Consider the following 17103-nt stretch of genomic DNA (forward strand, 5'->3'; position numbering starts at 1 on the left):
TGTTATCCACCCCTCCTCTCTCCCTCTCCCCTCCATATATTTTATCACTGTCTTTTTATACTGATATTATGGTGTGTGTGTGTGTGTGTGTGCGTGTGTGCGTGTGCGTGCGTGTAAGACAGCATTGTGTGTGGCGGACCTCTGCAGGGCAGCACGGTGTGTGGCGGACCTCTGCAGGGCAGCACGGTGTGTGGCGGACCTCTGCAGGACAGCACCTTGTGTGGCGGACCTCTGCAGGGCAGCACGGTGTGTGGCGGACCTCTGCAGGACAGCACCTTGTGTGGCGGACCTCTGCAGGGCAGCACTGTGTGTGGCGGACCTCTGCAGGGCAGCACGGTGTGTGGCGGACCTCTGCAGGGCAGCACGGTGTGTGGCGGACCTCTGCAGGGCAGCACGGTGTGTGGCGGACCTCTGCAGGGCAGCACGGTGTGTGGCGGACCTCTGCAGGGCAGCACGGTGTGTGGCGGACCTCTGCAGGGCAGCACGGTGTGTGGCGGACCTCTGCAGGGCAGCACGGTGTGTGGCGGACCTCTGCAGGGCAGCACGGTGTGTGGCGGACCTCTGCAGAGCAGCACGGTGTGTGGCGGACCTCTGCAGGGCAGCACGGTGTGTGGCGGACCTCTGCAGGGCAGCACGGTGTGTGGCGGACCTCTGCAGGGCAGCACGGTGTGTGGCGGACCTCTGCAGGGCAGCACGGTGTGTGGCGGACCTCTGCAGGGCAGCACGGTGTGTGGCGGACCTCTGCAGGGCAGCACGGTGTGTGGCGGACCTCTGCAGGGCAGCACGGTGTGTGGCGGACCTCTGCAGGGCAGCACGGTGTGTGGCGGACCTCTGCAGGGCAGCACGGTGTGTGGCGGACCTCTGCAGGGCAGCACGGTGTGTGGCGGACCTCTGCAGGGCAGCACGGTGTGTGGCGGACCTCTGCAGGGCAGCACGGTGTGTGGCGGACCTCTGCAGGGCAGCACGGTGTGTGGCGGACCTCTGCAGGGCAGCACGGTGTGTGGCGGACCTCTGCAGGGCAGCACGGTGTGTGGCGGACCTCTGCAGGGCAGCACGGTGTGTGGCGGACCTCTGCAGGGCAGCACGGTGTGTGGCGGACCTCTGCAGGGCAGCACGGTGTGTGGCGGACCTCTGCAGGGCAGCACGGTGTGTGGCGGACCTCTGCAGGGCAGCACGGTGTGTGGCGGACCTCTGCAGGGCAGCACGGTGTGTGGCGGACTTCTGCAGGACAGCATTGTGTGTGGCACTGGCAGGCTTCTACAGGACAGTATTGTGTGTGGCACTGGCAGGCTTCTACAGGACAGTATTGTGTGTGGCACTGGCAGGCTTCTACAGGACAGTATTGTGTGTGGCACTGGCAGGCTTCTGCAGGACAGTATTGTGTGTGGCACTGGCAGGCTTCTGCAGGACAGTATTGTGTGTGGCACTGGCAGGCTTCTGCAGGACAGCAATGTGTGTGGCACTGGCAGGCTTCTGCAGGACAGCAATGTGTGTGGCACTGGCAGGCTTCTACAGGACAGTATTGTGTGTGGCACTGGCAGGCTTCTGCAGGACAGTATTGTGTGTGGCACTGGCAGGCTTCTGCAGGACAGTATTGTGTGTGGCACTGGCAGGCTTCTGCAGGACAGTATTGTGTGTGGCACTGGCAGGCTTCTGCAGGACAGTATTGTGTGTGGCACTGGCAGGCTTCTGCAGGACAGCAATGTGTGTGGCACTGGCAGGCTTCTGCAGGACAGTATTGTGTGTGGCACTGGCAGGCTTCTGCAGGACAGCAATGTGTGTGGCACTGGCAGGCTTCTACAGGACAGTATTGTGTGTGGCACTTGCAGGCTTCTACAGGACAGTATTGTGTGTGGCACTGGCAGGCTTCTGCAGGACAGTATTGTGTGTGGCACTGGCAGGCTTCTGCAGGACAGTATTGTGTGTGTGGCACTGGCAGGCTTCTGCAGGACAGTATTGTGTGTGGCACTGGCAGGCTTCTGCAGGACAGCAATGTGTGTGGCACTGGCAGGCTTCTGCAGGACAGTATTGTGTGTGTGTGGCACTGGCAGGCTTCTGCAGGACAGTATTGTGTGTGTGGCACTGGCAGGCTTCTGCAGGACAGCAATGTGTGTGGCACTGGCAGGCTTCTGCAGGACAGTATTGTGTGTGTGTGGCACTGGCAGGCTTCTGCAGGACAGTATTGTGTGTGGCACTGGCAGGCTTCTGCAGGACAGTATTGTGTGTGTGGCACTGGCAGGCTTCTGCAGGACAGCAATGTGTGTGGCACTGGCAGGCTTCTGCAGGACAGCAATGTGTGTGGCACTGGCAGGCTTCTGCAGGACAGTACTGTGTGTGGCACTGGCAGGCTTCTGCAGGACAGTATTGTGTGTGGCACTGGCAGGCTTCTGCAGGACAGTACTGTGTGTGGCACTGGCAGGCTTCTGCAGGACAGTACTGTGTGTGGCACTGGCAGGCTTCTGCAGGACAGCAATGTGTGTGGCACTGGCAGGCTTCTGCAGGACAGTACTGTGTGTGGCACTGGCAGGCTTCTGCAGGACAGTACTGTGTGTGGCACTGGCAGGCTTCTGCAGGACAGCAATGTGTGTGGCACTGGCAGGCTTCTGCAGGACAGTACTGTGTGTGGCACTGGCAGGCTTCTGCAGGACAGTACTGTGTGTGGCACTGGCAGGCTTCTGCAGGACAGTATTGTGTGTGGCACTGGCAGGCTTCTGCAGGACAGTATTGTGTGTGGCACTGGCAGGCTTCTGCAGGACAGCAATGTGTGTGGCACTGGCAGGCTTCTGCAGGACAGTACTGTGTGTGGCACTGGCAGGCTTCTGCAGGACAGTATTGTGTGTGGCACTGGCAGGCTTCTGCAGGACAGCAATGTGTGTGGCACTGGCAGGCTTCTACAGGACAGTATTGTGTGTGGCACTGGCAGGCTTCTGCAGGACAGTATTGTGTGTGGCACTGGCAGGCTTCTGCAGGACAGTATTGTGTGTGGCACTGGCAGGCTTCTGCAGGACAGTATTGTGTGTGTGGCACTGGCAGGCTTCTGCAGGACAGCAATGTGTGTGGCACTGGCAGGCTTCTGCAGGACAGCAATGTGTGTGGCACTGGCAGGCTTCTGCAGGACAGTACTGTGTGTGGCACTGGCAGGCTTCTGCAGGACAGTACTGTGTGTGGCACTGGCAGGCTTCTGCAGGACAGTACTGTGTGTGGCACTGGCAGGCTTCTGCAGGACAGTACTGTGTGTGGCACTGGCAGGCTTCTGCAGGACAGCAATGTGTGTGGCACTGGCAGGCTTCTGCAGGACAGTACTGTGTGTGGCACTGGCAGGCTTCTGCAGGACAGTACTGTGTGTGGCACTGGCAGGCTTCTGCAGGACAGCAATGTGTGTGGCACTGGCAGGCTTCTGCAGGACAGTACTGTGTGTGGCACTGGCAGGCTTCTGCAGGACAGTACTGTGTGTGGCACTGGCAGGCTTCTGCAGGACAGTATTGTGTGTGGCACTGGCAGGCTTCTGCAGGACAGTATTGTGTGTGGCACTGGCAGGCTTCTGCAGGACAGTACTGTGTGTGGCACTGGCAGGCTTCTGCAGGACAGCATTGTGTGTCAGCTCAGTAGGACTGTTTCACATGAGCCTTATGCAGTAATCACCTGCTTCAGCTAGGTTGCTCTCCTCCTGTAATCCACAAGAAGTTTCAAAAAAAGCACGCTACTGACTCCGCCCCCTGACTCCACCCCCTGTCCGTCCAAACCTTGGGGTGTCCAGATTTTTTGACCATTTTGTCCAGGAAAATTAAGAAATTGGGTTGGCAACCCTGGCGGGGAGGGGGGCCGGACCCCCCACCTCCCTCACCTGGGTCCCCTCTTTCTGGCGCTTCCCCCTCCTAATTAGCAGCAGCGGGCAAGAGGACTTACTCACCTCCTTCCTGCGTTCCAGGCGATGGCAAATAGCGGCATCGTCCCGTGACGCTGGTCTCCGCATTTTCCACTGCTCACTGTGCTTCCTGATTGGCGGAAGCACAGTGAGCAACAGAAGTCGGAGACCAGCGTCGCGTGAGGATGACGCTATGCGCCGCCGGTATCACCAGGAGCAGGTGAGTGAGTCTTCTTCGCCGCTCCTGCCCGCTGCTGCTAATTAGGAGGGGGAAGCGCCAGAAGGAGGGGATCCAGGTGAGGGAGGTGGGGGGGTCCGGCCCCCCTCTCCGCCACCCCTCCTTCCAGGCTTTCCTCACACTGGGGGCAATTATACTAGCTATTCTGGGGGCAATTATACTAGCTATTCTGGGGGCAACTGTACTGGCTATACTGGGGGCAACTAAACTAGCTATACTGGGGGCAGCTATACTGGGGGGCAACTGTACTGGCTATACTGGGGGCAACTAAACTAGCTATACTGGGGGCAGCTATACTAGCTATACTGGGGGCAGCTATACTAGCTATACTGGGGGCAGCTATACTGGGGGCAGCTATACTGGCTATACTGGGGGCAGCTATACTAGCTATACTGGGGGCAGCTATACTAGCTATACTGGGGGCAGCTATACTAGCTATACTAAGGGCAGCTATACTAGCTATACTGGGGGCAGCTATACTAGCTATACTGGGGGCAGCTATACTAGCTATACTAAGGGCAGCTATACTGGGGGCAGCTATACTAGCTATACTGGGGGCAGCTATACTAGCTATACTGGGGGCAGCTATACTAGCTATACTGGGGGCAGCTATACTAGCTATACTGGGGGCAGCTATACTAGCTATACTGGGGGCAGCTATACTAGCTATACTGGGGGCAGCTATACTAGCTATACTGGGGGCAGCTATACTAGCTATACTGGGGGCAGCTATACTAGCTATACTGGGGGTGGCTATACTGGGGGCAGCTATACTGGCTATACTGGGGGCAGCTATACTGGCTATACTGGGGGCAACTGTACTGGCTATACTGGGGGCAACTGTACTGGCTATACTGGGGGCAACTGTACTGGCTATACTGGGGGCAACTGTACTGGCTATACTGGGGGCAACTGTACTGGCTATACTGGGGGCAACTGTACTGGCTATACTGGGGGCAACTAAACTAGTTATACTGGGGGCAACTAAACTAGCTATACTGGGGGGCAGCTATACTGGGGGCAGCTATACTAGCTATACTGGGGGCAGCTATACTAGCTATACTGGGGGCAGCTATACTGGGGGCAACTAAACTAGCTATACTGGGGGCAGCTATACTAGCTAAACTGGGGGCAACTAAACTAGCTATACTGGGGGCAGCTATACTAGCTATACTGGGGGCAGCTATACTGGGGGCAGCTATACTAGCTATACTGGGGGCAGCTATACTAGCTATACTGGGGGCAGCTATACTAGCTATACTGGGGGCAGCTATACTAGCTATACTGGGGGCAGCTATACTAGCTATACTGGGGGCAGCTATACTAGCTATACTGGGGGCAACTAAACTAGCTATACTGGGGGCAACTAAACTAGCTATACTGGGGGCAGCTATACTAGCTATACTGGGGGCAGCTATACTAGCTATACTGGGGGCAGCTATACTAGCTATACTGGGGGCAGCTATACTAGCTATACTGGGGGCAGCTATACTAGCTATACTGGGGGCAGCTATACTAGCTATACTGGGGGCAGCTATACTAGCTATACTGGGGGCAGCTATACTAGCTATACTGGGGGCAGCTATACTAGCTATACTGGGGGCAGCTATACTAGCTATACTGGGGGCAGCTATACTGGGGGCAGCTATACTGGGGGCAGCTATACTAGCTATACTGGGGGCAGCTATACTAGCTATACTGGGGGCAACTGTACTGGCTATACTGGGGGGCAGCTATACTAGCTATACTGGGGGCAGCTATACTAGCTATACTGGGGGCAGCTATACTAGCTATACTGGGGGCAACTATACTAGCTCCACTGGGGGCAGCTATACTGGGGGAAACTGTACTAGCTAATACTTTAAAATACAGTTAGCTCCGCCCTCATCTGGTCATGACCACGCCCATTTTTTTTTGCTGCAAAGCACGCCGCAGGTTGTGGCCACACCCATTTTTATTTTATTTTTTTTGGGGGGGGGGGGGGGTGTCTTTTAATACCCAGCACCGGGTGCCAAATGCCCTAGGTACGCCACTGTTCACACGGATGTTTTGCTGGCATTAAACTTGGCGTTTTAAAAGTAAAATTTTTAGGCATCCACCGCCTTCCCATGCAAGTGAATGGGAGCATTTAGTACAAACTTTTGCAGGCTTTCATCTCAAAAGCAACTTGCAGCTTCTGGAAGGCATTTGAAAGCTAGCAAAAGCCAAAGAAAGCCCATAAAAGCCAAGCCTTTCCATATACTTCCTGCAAAAGCCCAGAAAACACAATGCTCTCCTGAAAGCCATTAAAAAAAAACAAACAAACAAACAAAACAGTGTTTATAGGAGATGCTGAGCAGAAGCCTGTGTGAACCAGCCTTTACACATTCAGTCACGTTTTCTGTAGAAGTCTGTCCAAATATCCTTTGCCACTGATGGTCTTTGTCCCAGAGCAGATTCATCCACAACAGGCAACCCTGGGGCCTTGTGAGTGTCATGGGGCTCAGCTACCATCTCATTTGACCCGTCTTCCACCCCAGCTTACCAGAAAGACTGTCATAGGTAGCTAAAGTATTAGAAAACAGGTAGGCAGAACGCTACACACCCCCTTGTTAGTTGGTGGTGTCTGGCAAACCTTCCACAGGGTGACACATAGAAGTTCAACACAGAAGACTGCAGAACATCCAAAATACAGACAAGGCAAGGCAGCTGATGCGTTTCAGACACACAGGTCCTTAGTCCTAATGACTCTCGCCTTACGGCGCTGGCTCGTGGTTAGGAATCCCAGCCAGGGGCACTATCTGACCGGAGTTTGTATGTTCTCCCCATATCTGTGTGGGTTTCCTACGGCCAATCCAGTTTCCTCAACATGCTGGGGTTTTGCATTTTAATCAGCCGAGAGACATCTCTGCAGCCTTTATAAGAAGGTGCTTCCTGGTCCAAGTACAGACCTTCATTTGTTTCTCCGTTGCATAGTCATGTTGGACTGTCTCTTCTTTGGAGGGTATGGATGGTGCCCCTGGGTGGTGGCATTTTGGGGAGGGGGTTGTCTGTGCTCCCCCCCCCTCCTTTTTAGTTTGTTGCTCCCAGGTCATGCAGTTTGCATGTTTTTAAATGTCAATGTTCGGTACTAGGTAAGGACTCTATCCCTTTGGGGGACTGGCGTGGTTCCCCACCCCTCCCCCGGGTGATGGCCACACTTGGGAGGTGACTGTCTGAGTTTCTTTGCCCCCCCCCCCCCCCAACCGCGTGCAGTTGCGATTCTAGGCAGTGTAGGTTGCTTGGGGCATTGCTAGGACTGCTCCCCTTGCTTGGGGGCAGTGATGGGTTCAGGGTAGAAAACTAGCCGAATCCGTGATTCTGAGGTTTAATTGCCTTAGGTGTGCGGCTGGGAGAGAGGGGGTTAATTACCCAGTTGCCTGCCGCTTCTATGCGTATCACAGCCTTGCAGGCATCCAATGGGACACGTTCCACGACTCACTACCGCGCACTTCCTCTTACGGCCAGAAGGCAGAAGTGTGCGGTATTGAGTCGTGGAACGCATCCCATTGGACACGTGCGAGCATGTAATATGCATAGAAGCAGCAGGCAGCTGGGTAATTAACCCCCTCTCTCCCAGCTGTACACCTCCATTAGAATCACGGATTTGGCTAGTTTTCTACTCATGAGCCCATCACAGCTTGGGGGCACGAAGACTCTTACACGAGGCGGTCCTGTTGAGATGCAAAATATTTTGTGTCGGCTGACTCCTGTAGGGCAAATCGGGTTAGTTAGTTTAGGCTTTGCACATTCTGGCAAGCAGATGCAACATGCATGTGTTTTGCATTTTGACTAGTCGAGAGACATTTTTGAGCCTTTATAAGCAGGTGCTTCCTGGTCTAAGCACATATCTTCTGGTGTCACTCCATTGTAAGTCTTGCTTTGGGCCCCATTTCAATGTAATCCTTCTCTGTGTGTATTAGTTGTAGCTGCCAGTTGCTAGCAATAGACCTGTATTAGGAGCAGCTACTGCCCGTTGCAACATTTCATCTCAAAACTGGTGACCACCTTCAGTCATTGGGCGACTAGAAGCAGCATCTGAAGTTGTTCTTTATGCAAGTTGGAGAGTCACTGCAGCATCTAAAATATTGCTTCTACAATTAGCTGCAGCCTGTAGTAACAAAACTGCAGCTACTGTCACCCATATACCATGCCCCTAATGTGTGTTTGTGTGTGGTGCTAGAGAACACAGGTTTGGTGTGTGTGTGTGGCTGGATTTGTATTCTTTACCACCCAAGGCAACTGTTGCCAGTCGCCCCCCCCCCCCCCCCCCCCTTCAGTATAGGTAGCCAGATGACTCACTTATTCCCTCCCTTTCCGCCTTCCACCTTTTTCAGGATAGTTTAAAGCCTCTGAAGAAGCAGGTGTTCCTGCGAAACGGCTGTCAGGCCGATTGTACCCATTGTCATTTGGAATTCCAGGTGGATGTTATTAAAGGTGGGATCTAAGCATTATTGCTGGCTGGTGCCCGGATTGCTTTTTCTCTTACAAGTATCCTTTTTCAGGATAGGTAGCCAGCTCGCCTCCACACAGCAGCAGTCATCAGTGTCACTCACTTCTTCGCTCATCTACAGCATACCACCCAACTTTTTGAGATAAGAAAGAGGGACACTTAAGCCACACCCTTGATCACGCCCCTATCACAACCCTAGTCACGTATACCATAAAGATTTCTTAAAGAGAATCTTGTAACATAAAAAATTCCCCCGGGGGGTACTCACCTCGGTGAAGGAAGCCTCTGGATCCTATCGAGGCTTCCCCCGTCCTCCTGTGTCCCATGGTGGCAGCGATCAAGGTCTCCCGAACGGCGGATGTAAATATTTATCTTCCTGGCACAGTAGCGGCATTCGGCTTTGAAATAGGAGGAAATACCAGATCGTGGTCGGGTCCGCTCTACTACGCAGACGCAAGTCTCCTGCGCCTGCGTAGTAGAGCGGACCCAACTGGGATCGGCTATTTCCGAGTGGAGAGCTGCAACAGCGCCCCCGCAGGAACCAGAAAATGTAAATATTGCACAGCCTGACAAATTGTGGGCTGCAGCGAGCCATCCGTGGGACAAAGGGGGACGGGGAAGCCTCTATGGGGTCCAGAGGCTTCCCCCTACCGAGGTGAGTACCCCCCCAGGGGAACTTTTTTTTTTTTTTTTTTTTTTTTTTTTTTTTTCAGTGTCTGTAGATAGAGATGGGCCGAACGGTTCGCCGGCGAACGGTTCCAGGCGAACTTTGGGGGTTCGCGTTCGCCTGCATCAGGCGAACTTTTGCGGAAGTTCGATTCGCCCCATAATGCTGTATTGAGCAAAATTTTTAGCCTCCATTTCACTGTCAGCAGACATGTTATTGTCAAACACACTGCTTTCAGTGCTAGAGAACCCGCCCACCCTCCCTTCAAGCTAGGTCCCTTTATACCATTTGACTCAGTTGTCTGGCTACACTAATTAGTTATGGGACAGCTGCTACACACTCTGCTAGGGAGATTTTAATTGGCCTCCCTCCTCCCACCTCCCACCTCCCTCCTCCCACCTCCCTCCTCCTACCCTTCTACCCTTCTACCCTTCTACCCTTCTACCTATTCCCTCCTCCCTCCTACCGGAGGGAGGAGGGTCTCTTCTGCCAGGAAATTATACTATTTTAAAAACCAGTATACATCATACCATAGCCGGGAATTGAACCCAGATCTCACTGTGTGGTGGGCACGTCACCCTAAGCACTGTACCACTACAGTAGTAAGTGAAGCTAGCCTAAAATGTACCATTTATGCGCAACGCAATAGAACCATTAGGTTGCTTAAAGGAGAACTGTAGTGAGAGGTATATGGAGGCTGCCATATTGATTTCCTTTTAAGCTATACCAGTTGCCTGGCAGCCCTGCTGATCTATTTGGCTGCAGTAGTAATAATAATAATAATAATAATAATAATAATAATAATAATAATAATAATCCAAACATTTGTATAGCGCTTTTCTCCTGTCGGACTCAAAGCGCTCAAGAGCTGCAGCCACAGAGACGCGCTCAAGAGGCCACCCTGCAGTGTTAGGGAGTCTTGCCTTGAACTCCTTACTGAAAAGGTACTTGACCTAGCCAGGATTCAAACTCTGGTCTCCCATGTCAAAGGCAGAGCCCTTAACCAGTACACTATCCAGCCACTGTAGTGTGAATCACACCAGAAACAAGCATGCAGCTAATCTTGTCAGATCTTACAAAAAATGTCAAACACCAGATCTGCTGCATGCTTGTTCAGGGTCTAGGGCTAAAAGTATTGGAGGCAGAGGATCTGCAGGATAGCCAGGTAACTGGTATTGCTTAAAAGGAAATCAATATGGTAGCCTCCATATACCTTTCACTACAGTTCTCCTTTAAGCAACCTAATGGCTCTATTGCATTGAGCATAAATGTTAAATTTTAGGCTAGCTTCACTTACTTCTGTAGTGGTACAGTGCTTAGGGTGACGTGCCCACCACACAGTGAGATCTGGGTTCGATTCCCAGCTATGGTATGATGTATACTCATGTATGTATCCCCAGCTATGGCATGATGTATACTCATGTATGTATTCCCAGCTATGGTATGATGTATACTGGTTTTTAAAATAGTATAATTCCCTGGCAGAAGAGACCCTCCTCCCTCCGGTAGGAGGGAATGGGTAGAAGGGTAGAAGGGTAGGAGGGTGGAGGGTGGAGGCCAATTAAAATCTCCCTAGCAGAGTGTGTAGCAGCTGTCCCATAACTAATTAGTGTAGGCAGGCAAATGGTATAAAGGACCTTGCTTGGAGGAGGGAGGGTGGGCGGGTCCTCCAGCAGTGATGTGTATTTCACTCAATTAGGTGTGGCTCCAGGTATTAGAGCTTTTGAAACATGTTTTCTATCATTTTTCCAGTTGATAGTATTTTTTTTAAACTTTCAAAGTTCGCCTCCCCATTGAAGTCTATTGCGGTTCGCGAACTTTTTCGCGAACCGAACCTTTCGCGGAAGTTCGCGAACCTAAAATCGGAGGTTCGGCCCAACTCTATCTGTAGAGAAAAATATGTTGTTTTATAATTCAACCCACACTGGTCCTTTCTATCTTGGTTCATTTTCCTTCATGCTAACAATTTTAAATTAGTAATATATCAATTTAAAGGATAGGAATAAAGTTTAGCGTCAAACACATTTTTTTTAGTAGAAAAATATAAATAAATGTGTGTATGTATATATGTACAGGGTTCCCAAAAAGGGACTGTCCCTCCAAAAGAGGGACAGTTGGGAGCTATGGTCTACAAGCTTCCTCTTCCCCTCCGCTTCCATCAGCCGCTGCTGTACACCTGTCCCTCCAAACGTGAGAGATGCCGGGTAGAGAGACAGATGCACAGTGGTGGCTGATGGAAACGGAGGGGAAGAGGAAGCTTCTACGGTGGAGATGTGAGAAATTGGTGGTTGCTATTCCACTTCCTCCACTTGCAACTCTGCAATGCTTCCCGCGTCCGTAGAGAGCAGAGCGGGCAGGCCATGACATTCTATGGGCGGAGCTAACATAATGATGTAACAGCGAGGCATAAGAAAGCAGTGTTTACGCCATGATGTGGTCAAACGAGGATTCGCATCATGGGTGGGCAGAAACTGTGTGATGCTATTTAATAGTATACCGTAACCCCAAAGCCGCAAACATAGCCAACTATGACCATTAAATAATAAATGCAGTAACAGTTACCCCGGACACCACAAAATAAACACAATGGGCAACATTTCAGCACAAAATAAACGCATTGCGGGCAACATGTCAGCACAAAATAAATGCAATGGGGGCAAACATGTCAGCACTAGAGGTGGGCCGAACGGTTCCAGGCAAACTTCGGGTGGTTCGCCTTCGAAGGCGAACTTTCCCGGAAGTTTGATTCGCCCCATAATGCTCTATGAGGGTCAACATTGACCCTCTGCATCACAGTCAGCAGGCGCATTGTAGCCAATCCGGCTATACTAAGCCCTGGAGCCCCCCCCCCCCCCCCCCCTATATAAGGCAGGCTATGGCGGCCATTAGCCTCACTCGTGTGCCTGCTAGAGACAGAATAGGGACAGCTGCTGCAGACTTGTTCTCCTAGGGACAGATTAGTCAGGCTCTTGCCTTCTTAGCTTGCTTAGCTGAATCTTATTGCTATAATAGCGCCCCAGAAAAGCTCTTTTCAGAGCTCATCCTGCTGTGATCAATTTTTTTTTTCCTGTGTTTGAAACTGACACTTGTGGTGTTTAGACAGCATTGCTAATTCATACTGTGTCCCACTACCAGCAGCAGCAGCACAGTGTGTGTGTGTGTGTGTGTGTGTGTGTGTGTGTGTGTGTGTGTGTGTGTGTGTGTGTGTGTGTGTGTGTGTGTGTGTGTGTGTGTGTGTGTGTGTGTGTGTGTGTGTGTGTGTGTGTGTGTGTGTGTGTGTGTGTGTGTGTGTGTGTGTGTGTGTGTGTGTGTGTGTGTGTGTGTGTGTGTGTGTGTGTGTGTGTGTGTGTGTGTGTGTGTTAGACAGCATTGCTAATTCATACTGTGTGTCCCACTGGCACTGCCAGCAGCAGCAGCACATTCAGTGACTACTACCTATGTGTGTGAGACACTTGTGTTTTTTAGACAGTTGAGAAGGAAGTCATACATTACCAGACATCACTGAGTAAAGGTGGCCACACACCATACAATTTTTTTAAATATGTTCAATTTAATAATTGCAATCAATTTTTCTGACTGTAACATTTCAAAAATATGACCAATGTACCACACACATGTTCAATTTTTCCCCCAATTATGATAAAAATGATTGGAAACTATAACAAAATTGCTTGGGTGTGTATATTAATAAATTGACAATCCAACACACACCATACAATCTTTAGAAAGATTGAAGAAAAATATCTGGCAGTCCAGATCGATTAAAATCGAAGAAAACGGGAAATCCGATCGGATTTTTCAGTCGAATGAAAAAAAAGCTTTCGATTTTTTTTTTCGGGAGATACGATCGTTTTTATCGAATTACTGTAAAATCGGATCATTTTATTGTATCGTGTGTGGCCACCTTAAGGAAGAGCAATCTCGCCATGTTGCGCAGTAGTCCAGCACGGCCGTCACAACACACAACAAACAGCTATTTGTGGTGCGTTACACAGTGAGTTTGGTGTGTCAGTGTGAAGCAGTACTCTAATTACACTCCCTGATTGATGTATACAATGCATGTTTTAAAGCATGTTAGGCCTGCAATTTAGCATTCAATGTGATTTCTGCCCTTAAAACGCTGCTTTGCGTCACATCCAGATTTTTCCCCGGGACTTTTGGCGTGTATCCCATTCCGCCATGCCCCCCCCTCCAGGTGTTAGACCCTTTGAAACATCTTTTCCATCACTTTTGTGGCCAGCATAATTTTTTCTATTTTTTTCAAAGTTCACCTCCCCGTTGAAGTCTATTGCGGTTCGCTAACTTTTCCGCGAACTGAACCTTCCGCGGAAGTTCGCGAACCTAAAATCAGAGGTTCGGCCCATCTCCAGTCACCACAAATTAAACGCAATGGGGGCAAACATGTCAGCACAAAATAAACGCAATGTGGGCACATTTCACCAGGGAAAAAAAACATTTACTCACCTGACAAGTCCCCTCACGCAGCCGGCTTCTGCTGTGTGTGTGTGTGTGTGTGCAGCTCCCTGGGCTCACAGGCTCACAAGCACTCAGGCAGAGCAGCAGGGCCGGTTTAAGCAACAATGGGGCCCCAGGGCAAAATAAACCTGCCCCCCCCCCCTCCCCAACAGATACCCCAGAGCAAAAATTGGCATTAAGGGACCTTTTTTGCAGCTGTTATAGTCAGGGTTTGAAGCCCCAATCGGTCGGAGTTCCACATTCTGGCTACCCCAGCCTGCATGGGGGACAAGGGGTTAAAAAGTTTCAGGAGGGGGGACCCCACATAATTTTAAGAAATTCCCACACTCAACATAAAAAAAAAATTGGGAAAATAGGAAAAAAATGCCAGGGATCTTCATACAGCCATATTGCGGCTGTATAGCGATCCCTGGCCAAAGCACTGTGGCTGCATATGGACCCCCTGGAAACCCAGTCAGGAAATGTATTGATCTTTCTTTTGATACATGTAAAATTACACTACCGTTAGGTACTAAAAGTGACATTTACCGCATCTAAAAGTATACTTTTTTTTTCCTCAAACTTTAAAATCGATTTTCTCAAAAACTAGAAGGTCAATTTGAATTTTTTTTTTCCTCTTGTAGCCACTGGGGGCCCCTACAAGCTCTGGGGCAGCTGCCTCCTTTGCCTCTATGGTAGCGCCGGCCCTGCAGGGCTACGGCAAGATGGCGTCCGGAGGCGGAGCCCTGTACTGGAGACACAAATAGTCTCCAGCACAGGGCTCCGCCTCCGGACGCCATCTTCCCGTAGCCCTGCTCTGCCTGTGCCTGCCAGAGGACAATGCAGGCTGCTGGAGCGGGGCTACGGGGAATTAACTAGCGCAGCGTCTAGAAGACGCTGCGGCTAGTTCATTCAGTACGGTGGCCAGAGTCCCGAGGCCGGGACGTCCCGCTGCTAAAAGCGGGACGTTTCCCGGGACCTCATGCAGCCTGGGACAGCGCCCCCCCCCCAAGGCAAGACGCGTCTCGGGTAAAGCGGGATGTATGGTCACCGTAGTTTAACCAATTGATTGATTTTGACCAATGGGAGACTACATGGAGGATGGGAGGTACTGAATGTCTGGTCCCACCCACTCCCAGGAATATATAAGGGAGGCTGTGAACCTCTCTCAGTTGATTGCTGATATTGCTTGAGTACATCTCAAACTTTTGTTATTTTCTTTGTTTTTGTAAATTGCTGCGTTGTTCTTCTGCTATCCAATTTTCCCAGAACGTCATTGGACAGCACCCCTGGTGAGACTTGTCTCCCTCCCAATCGTGGACAGGAACTGCAAAAGAAAAGATTTGCATAACAAATTGGCAGCCATACATAAGCCACTATCTTACCACCAGTAACTCAGTTCAGTTTCCTGTCCCGGACGGGAATGCAGAGGAGAGGTCTCCAGGATGCTATCCATGACAGATGATCGGGGGCAACGTCTTTCAGGGCTCCAGACATGCTGTACAGTGGACAGTCGGAGCCCTGCAGCGTGGAGGAGGCTTCTCCGTATGAGGCAGCAGAGATATAGCGCAGGCGCGTTTTCAGACCAAGGTACTTCCGGGTCAACCCGGAAGTTGTCACGCGCGGCGTCCAGCGTGACTCTGATTGGGCGGCAGGGGCCGCGGAGGTGATTGCGAATCAGCATCAGCTGATTCGCTGAGGTAATTAGCAAATAGCGCGGCAGGGGCTGCGGAAATACGAGGTAATTATGCATATCTATTAAGCGGCAGGTGCCGCGACAGGGGATTATGCAAATAAATTATGCTAATGGGCTAGTCAGCTGAGCCCTGTTGTTCATGTGATTCTGGATTTAATCCTTTTCCCTGTCTCACTCTGGTGGTTTATGTGAGCATGGAGGACGCTTCTGGGTCAGCTCCTGTGCAGTCTGCCAGGCCAGCCCAAGATACCTCTCTGGCAAGTACAATGGGAATATAGATATGCAGTGTGTATATATATATATGTGTGTACTAGAGAGGGTGCTAATGGTTGGCTTATTATTATGTTTTATAGCCTGAAAAACATGAAAAGCCTGAAAAACATGATAAAACTGACAAGGGTCAGCATGCATCAAGTGGATCTAGCAAATCTGCGAAGAAATGTGCCATTTGCTCCACTCGCCTGTCATCCTCATCCTCTAAAAAGTTGTGCCAGGATTGCACAAATAAGCTGGTTAAGGATGAATCCCCTGTCATATTTAAAGATCTGATGGGTTGGATGCGGGCGGAAATGTCTTCAGCAATCAAAGAAATTAAGGATTCTGCTATTTCTTCTCAAGCTGTAGCCCCCAACCCTGCTGATGTTCCTGGCCCTAGCAGTGACGCTGCTGTTATACCTATCAATACTGGGTCTTCTCCTACTCCGCCGGCACGTATTCCTGTGCAGGCTAGGGGAAGTAGGGAGAGTGATATAGAGGCCTCAGAACTCTCTGAGGGGGAAATATCTGCATTTGAAGAGATATCTGAGGGTGAAGAGATAGAAAAAGCTGAGAAATCACAGAAATTTGCTTTTTCCCCAGATTTAATGAAAGATCTCCTAACCTCCATGCATGAAACAATGGGTATTAGATCAGAGCAAAAACCCCTGACACCCCTGGACCAGATGTATGAAAGTTTGGCGGACCCCCAATCTAGATTCATTCCGGTCCATTCTACTCTTAAATCTATGATTAAGAAAGAATGGGAAAATCCTGAGAAAAGGGCCTTTTGGCCCAAATCTTTATCTAAGCGCTACCCTTTTGCCCCGGATGATCAGGCTTATTGGGGTCCTCCGCCAAAGCTGGATCCTTCCTTTTCCAGGGTGTCAAGAAAATCAGACCTGTTGTTTGAAGACTTCGGTAACCTAAAAGATCCAATAGACAAAAAAATGGATAATGTTTTGCGTAGGGCTTGGGAGTCGGCTTCATTAACTTTCAAACCGGCTGTGGCATCAACAGCAGTTAGTCGTTCTCTGAAAACTTGGCTAGCAGACCTACAATTTAAGATTGCTAATGGAGTTTCTAGGGAAGAAATTCTGAATGACTTCCCAAAAATTACGAATGCCTCAAATTACATGGTTGATGCGGCAGATGATACAGTAAAGTTGGCAGCCCGAACTACGGCGCTAGTCAACTCGGCTAGAAGGGGAGTATGGGTTAAGACCTGGAATGGGGATACTTCCTCAAAATCTAAGCTTTGTGGTATCCCCTGTGAAGGTAATCTGTTGTTCGGTTCAAAGCTGGACGATACACTAGATCGTACGGCGGATAATAAGAAGAATTTCCCAAGGAAGCGCCCTTTTCAAAATAAGCGGCCATTTCGGGCCCCCGCCAAAAATGAAGCGGATAACAAATCTTCCAGGGGTAGAAGATGGGCCCCTTATAGACAACAAAG

At 50.7% G+C, this 17103-nt stretch overlaps 1 protein-coding gene across 2 annotated transcripts in view; it reads right to left on the reverse strand.

Moving 5' to 3' along the window:
• Positions 1 to 17103, reverse strand: part of LOC137542517 (nicotinamide N-methyltransferase-like) — a 103810-nt gene that overhangs the window by 24507 nt on the left and 62200 nt on the right. The window lies entirely within an intron of this gene.

This window comes from Hyperolius riggenbachi, chromosome 12, assembly GCF_040937935.1.
Source record: "Hyperolius riggenbachi isolate aHypRig1 chromosome 12, aHypRig1.pri, whole genome shotgun sequence".
NCBI lineage: Eukaryota > Metazoa > Chordata > Amphibia > Anura > Hyperoliidae > Hyperolius > Hyperolius riggenbachi.